Source organism: Primulina tabacum, chromosome 9, assembly GCF_025594145.1.
Source record: "Primulina tabacum isolate GXHZ01 chromosome 9, ASM2559414v2, whole genome shotgun sequence".
NCBI lineage: Eukaryota > Viridiplantae > Streptophyta > Magnoliopsida > Lamiales > Gesneriaceae > Primulina > Primulina tabacum.
Genome location: NC_134558.1, coordinates 30702195 through 30708411, shown reverse-complemented (window position 1 = coordinate 30708411; position 6217 = coordinate 30702195).

Genomic DNA, 6217 nt, shown 5'->3' with positions numbered 1-6217 from the left:
TCCCCTGCACTTCACTATATTTTACTGACAGAAAAAGGTGAGCTGGAGATCTATGAAGAGGGTATGAAAAATGGCGATTCAATCAAGTGGGAGTTAGCCATGGAAGATGAGATTGATTCACTGTCATCCAACCAGACGTGAGAGTTGACAGAACTTCCGCAAGGCAAAAAAGCATTACATAACAAGTGGGTGTACCGGTTAAAAGAAGAACATGATGATAGCAAGAGGTACAAGGCAAGACTTGTTATAAAAGGTTTTCAACAAAAGGAAGGCATTGATTACACTGAGATTTTCTCTCCAGTGGTTAATTTAATCAAAATCAGGACTGTATTCGGATTAGTGGCAAAAGAATATTTACATCTGGAGTAGTTAGATGTAAAGACGGCATTTCTTCATGGTGACCTAGATGAAGGAATTTATATGAAGCAGCCACATGGCTTTGAAGTACGAGGGAAAGAGAAAATGGTGTGCAAACTCAGAAGAGCTTGTATGGTCTAAAACAAGCTCCAAGACAGTGGTACAAGAAGTTTGATGAATTCATGAGTAATAATGGTTTCCTGAGGTGTCAAACAGATCACTGTTGTTATGTGAAGAAGTTTGATGGTTCTTATATCATTCTACTGCTATATGTAGATGATATGTTGATCGCAGGATCTTGCCTGGAGGAGATTGATAAATTCAAGAAAGAGTTATCAAAAGAATTCTCTATGAAGGATTTGGGTGCTGTAAAGCAAATCCTTGGAATTAGGATCTTAAGAGATTGGGTAAATGGAATCTAGAAGTTATCTCAATTAGAGTACGTGAAAAAAGGTGGTTAGCATATTTACCATGGATGAAGCTAAACATGTGAGTACTTCTTTGGCTAGTCATTTTAAACTAACCAAAGCACAATCTCCATCGACGGAGCAGGAGCAGGCTTATATGAACAAAGTTCTTTATGCTTCTGTTGTCGGAAGCCTCATGTATGCAATGGTGTGCACTAGACTACACATTGCACATGCAGTGGGAGTTGTGAGCTGGTTTATGAGCAACTCTGGAAAAAAGCACTGGGAAGCAGTTAAATGGATTCTGAGGTATTTGAAAGGCACTGCTAGTTTATCTTTGTGCTTCAGAAGGTCAAATTTGGGTTTACAAGGTTTTGTCGATGCCGACATGGGGGGTGACCTGGATGGCAGGAAAAGTACTACTGGGTATGTGTTCACATTAGGTGGTACGACAGTCAGCTGGGTATCTAAGCTGCAAAAGATAGTTGCGCTTTCAACTACTGAAGCTAAGTACGTAGCAGTTACAGAAGCTAGCAAAGAGATGATATGGTTGAGATCTTTTTTAAAGGAATTGAGTCAGAAGCTTGAAGGTAGCACGTTACACTGTGGCAGTCAGAGTGCTATTTATTTAGCAAAAAATCTTGTTTATCATTCTAAGACAAAGCATATACAGGTTAGGTACCATTTCATTAGTTCAGTACTAGAAGATGGAGTCTTGATGCTTGGGAAGATGGAGTCTTGATACTTGGGAAGATTCTCGGAAGTAAGAATCCAGCCGATATTCTCACAAAGGTTGTGACCATTGACAAACTGAAGTTGTGTTCAACTTTAGTTGGACTACAAGTATAAAAGGTACATATGAGCTACTGCATTGATGGTGTGAATAAATGATTAAAATCAAGTCTTCAAGTGGAAGAATTGTTAAGATTTGGACATGTGTTTTTTGACCCAAATTGTAGGGAAGAAAATTGTGCCTATGTTCACATTTCCGTCCAATGCGAATGTCCGCACTACCGTCCAATGCGAACGTCCGCACTACTCTCCAAATTGTGGCTAGCAAAGTTTGAATTTACATCTAGCTTTCACATTTGAAGAGTTTGCTATATATAGAGCTAATTTTCTCATTTGCTAGACATCCAATCCCAAAAAGCTTTCTAAGCATCCAAGTTCAAGAGAGCAACTCAAGTAAAAGAAAAAATTTGAGTGTTATTCTTGTGTGAGTTAGAGAAAATATTTTATCAGTTATACTCTAGGTTGAGATTGTGAGAGATTGAGTGTTGTATATACTTGTATTATTTTCTCCCTATAATAAAGATTTACAATAGCTTCGTGGAAGTAGCCTATCTTGGGTGAACCACGTAAATCCTTGTGTTCTTACTGATTATTTTATTCCGCATATTTTTATCATCACGATCGTTAGCGCTTCGGTGTAATTTCCCAACACTATCAGCAGCTACCAATGGTCAATTGAAATATCTATTGTAAATAGACCTACTGGAGTCTATGAGGTGGATTCATTCACATCACTTTATGTACAAATGTTATCTATTGCAACTAAGTTAACAACAATGAACAAGGGAAATCAATTGACAACTGAATAAGCTTCAGTGGCAACATGAATGACTCCAGCTGATGTGGGTGGAATTATGAAGAAATCTCAGTTCATGAACAACCGAAACAATATAAACTATCGAGGTAATCCCTTGTCCAATCATTATCATCCTGGTATTTGTAATCATGAAAATTTCTCATATGCTAACAATAAGAACGTGTTGAATCCTCCAGTGGGGGTTAAATAATCAAAGAGGTGAAGGTAAAACATCTTTAAAGGATCCGATAAATACTTTTGTACCTAAATCTTCAAAGAGGCTTGAGAAAAGTGAGTCAAGGCTGAATAGGATTGAGAAACATATGACAAATATAAGTGCTACTATGAAATCTCTTGACACTCGAATTGGTCAACTTTTAAGTTCCGCGAATAATTAGCATAGGGGAGCTTTTCCTAGCAACAATGAAATAATCCAAATGAGCAATGCAAGGCCGCTACCATGAGAAGTGGAAAATAAATTGGTCCGTGAGTTCTACGCAAATATTAAAGTTAAAATGAAAATCCAATCGTCTTGGTGCAGTTAAAGATGGTTTCTTTTGACAGTCACACCATAAAAACGGTATAAAATTTTCCCTATGTTGATCACTATGTAGAATATCTAGCTGAGCATCTGGACTATGGAGAAATAATCGAGACACTATGTCATGAGAGTTCTGAATGGAGGATGAACCATAATGACTTTGTGACCTTTTTTATTATGTTTGAGCCTTTCGAGTCACCAAAAGACATCTTAAATCCTCAATCACATCATTTGAGTTAATTGAAACAAATGACTCGTGTGAAACCATATGATTGACCCCATTCGACATCATTTCAAAATCCCACAACAACCGCCTAATGAATAACCTACGCATTTTTCCTCCCTTCAAGGAAGTAAGAACTCTTGCACGAAAAAAGTTCAAAGCCTTCCTTAATCGGGAAAGAAATATGTTCGAAGAAGTAGGAGAGTGGTTGAGATGAGGCGAATTCCTAAGAAAAGAAAATAAAAATGACAAATTCAAATAAAATGAAGTGGAAATAAAAAAGGGAATGTGAAAACCCGATCTTCAACTTACTCACTTACTTTGCATTCATGTCCTTTATTTGTAGCAAAGAGCCGAGACATCACGTTATAAGCTAAAAAGACCTTTTGAACGGCTCATATTTATATATTATACTAATGGAGATGGTTATGAGGGTTAAGCTTGTTGATGCTCGAAACCCTTTTAATGAAAATTATTATTATTAAATCACACACACGTCTCAATGCATTGACATATAATGGGGTACACTTTTCATGAATGCTTTATTAAACCAAATGTGTCATCAAAGGTACATTAATGGTAGTAGAAGACAACCACATTAATGGTGGTTGTTGGCTGTCTTATGCAGCAGAGTTTTCATGTTTTTTGACAGCTTTGTTGAAAAATGAAGGAAACGCATTTTTCATTAATTTAAAAACGCACAGTAATATGGAGCTCCCTCCTCTCATTGTAGTGTATAACATTCTCAAGCAATTCATTATTTTTTTGAGTTTTCTTTTTCTTCCTATTATTTCTATAATATATGTGAGGTGTTTGTTCTCCTGTATTAAGAAATTGTGTGTTTTCTTTGGAAACACAGGTGAGTGGTTGTCCATCATAAAATATTATATTGGAATTCTTTTCATCTTGCCCGTGGTTTTTACCATAATAAATTTTAGGGATTTTCCATGTAAATTTCGGTGTCCAGTTTTATACTTTATTTTCATATTATTATCTCAAGTTGTCGCATGTGGGACCAACAAGTGCTATCAAAGCCTTGGTTTAAAATTTCTTAAAATTATGAGTATCCTATGTGGTTGCAGCCTAGACTGATCTTCCACATCAGAAAAGATTTTTTTGAAATATTTTTATTAAGTCGGAATAATTTTGTCCAGTCAACTAAATTGTTGTAGACATATGGCGAGCAAGTAAGAGATAAAAAAAATTCAACGGAAGCAGTCAAAACCGCTTGCTATATTATCAATAGTTCTCCTTCAGTGGCAATTGATATGAAGACTACGATGGAGATATGAACTGGGAAGCCAGTTGATTATTATCATTTGCATACATTTGGAAGTCGTGTGTATGTTCTGTACAATGATCAAGAAAGATCAAAGTTGGATTCAAAATCCAAAAACTGTATCTTCTTTGGTTATACAGATGGAGTAAAGGGTTTCGCTTATGGGATCCTACTGTCTACAAGCTTATCATCATCGGGGATATTATCTTCAAAGAAGATAAAGTAAAAAGAGACAAAGACACACTGGATTCAGAAACTACTATATTTCGAGTGGAAAATAAAACGGACGAATGTCAAATTTCTTGTGAAGCAATACTAGAGCACGAAGAACAAGAATATATTGAGTCTGAGGTTCCCAATGTAAGACAGTCAACTTGAGACAGAAGACCATCATGTTGGTTTTCAGATTATGTCACTGAAAGCAACATTGCATATTGTCTATTATCAGAGGATGGTGAGCCATCGAGTTTCTATGAGGCTACTCAAAGTTCGGATATATCCTTGTGGATGATAGCAATGCAGGAAGAATTAGATGCATTAAAAAAGAATAAAACTTGGGATCTTGTTACACTACCACGAGAGAGAAAATACATTGGTAACAGATATGTCTATAAGATCAAGTGTGATGGTAATAACCAAGTGCAGCGGTAACATGTTAGATTGGTGATAAAAGGGTATGCTCAGAAAGAAAGCATGACTTCAATGAGATCTTTTCTCATGTTGTTCGGCTTACAACAGTCAGAGTAGTTTTGTCATTGTGTGCGGTGTTTGACCTATATTTAGAACAACTAGATGTGAAAACTGCTTTTCTTCATGGTGATGTTGAAAAAGAAATCTATATGCTTCAACCAAAAGGCTTTGCAAAAAAAGGCAAAGAGAACTTGGTTTGTAGGTTAAACAAATCTCTGTACGGTCTCAAACAGGCACTGAAGTGTTGATACAAGAGATTTGATTCATATATCATGAGCCTTGGATACAACAGACTGAGATGCAAACCCTTGTAAGTATTTCAAGATTTTTGATGACGATTATATCATTTGTTGTTGTATGTGGAGGACATGTTGGCAGCAGACCCCAACAAAGATTTGGTCCAAGGATTGAAGGCACGGTTGTCTTTGGAATTTGATATGAAGGACTTGAGACCAGAAAACAAGATTCTACGGGTGTAAGTTCATCGAGACAGAAGTAACGAAAGATTTGGCTTTCTTTGAAAAATTTATTTGAAAAAAGTCTTGCAATACTTCAATATGCAAGATATTAAACCAGTCTCGACCTTGAAGCTATTAAACCAATCTCGACCTCTCTTCCTGTTAATTTCAAGTTATCCTCCGAAATGTTCCATAGCAGTGAAGCATAGAGGTTGGAGATGTCTCGAGTGCCATATGTGATAAGTGCAAGAATTGCACTTAATTTATATGAGAATCCATTTGAATTATGTTATTTTCAAACGTTGGTATATGTTGTTCTAGTGTCGTGCAGGAAATAAACAACTAGTGGACGAATGTTGGTGACTAGAGGTGTTTTTGAGCATGAAATGTTGGTGGACAAGGGCCGCAGCGCCAAGGATCAAGCGCTGCAACGCTAAGGCTTCAAGGATCAGACCAAGTGCCTAGGCGCTATACAGCAGCGCCACAGCGCTCGAATGGCCGAAAGATAAGGAACTAGTCAGCACCACAGCCATGGTTCACAATCGTGGTTGCGGAGACCGTCGCGTAAGTCACCGTTCCAGTTATCATGACATTTCACAGAACTGTCACGGCGCATATATTTTTTAAAAATTAATATAAATTGAAAATTTTAAAAAAATATTTAAAAATATGTA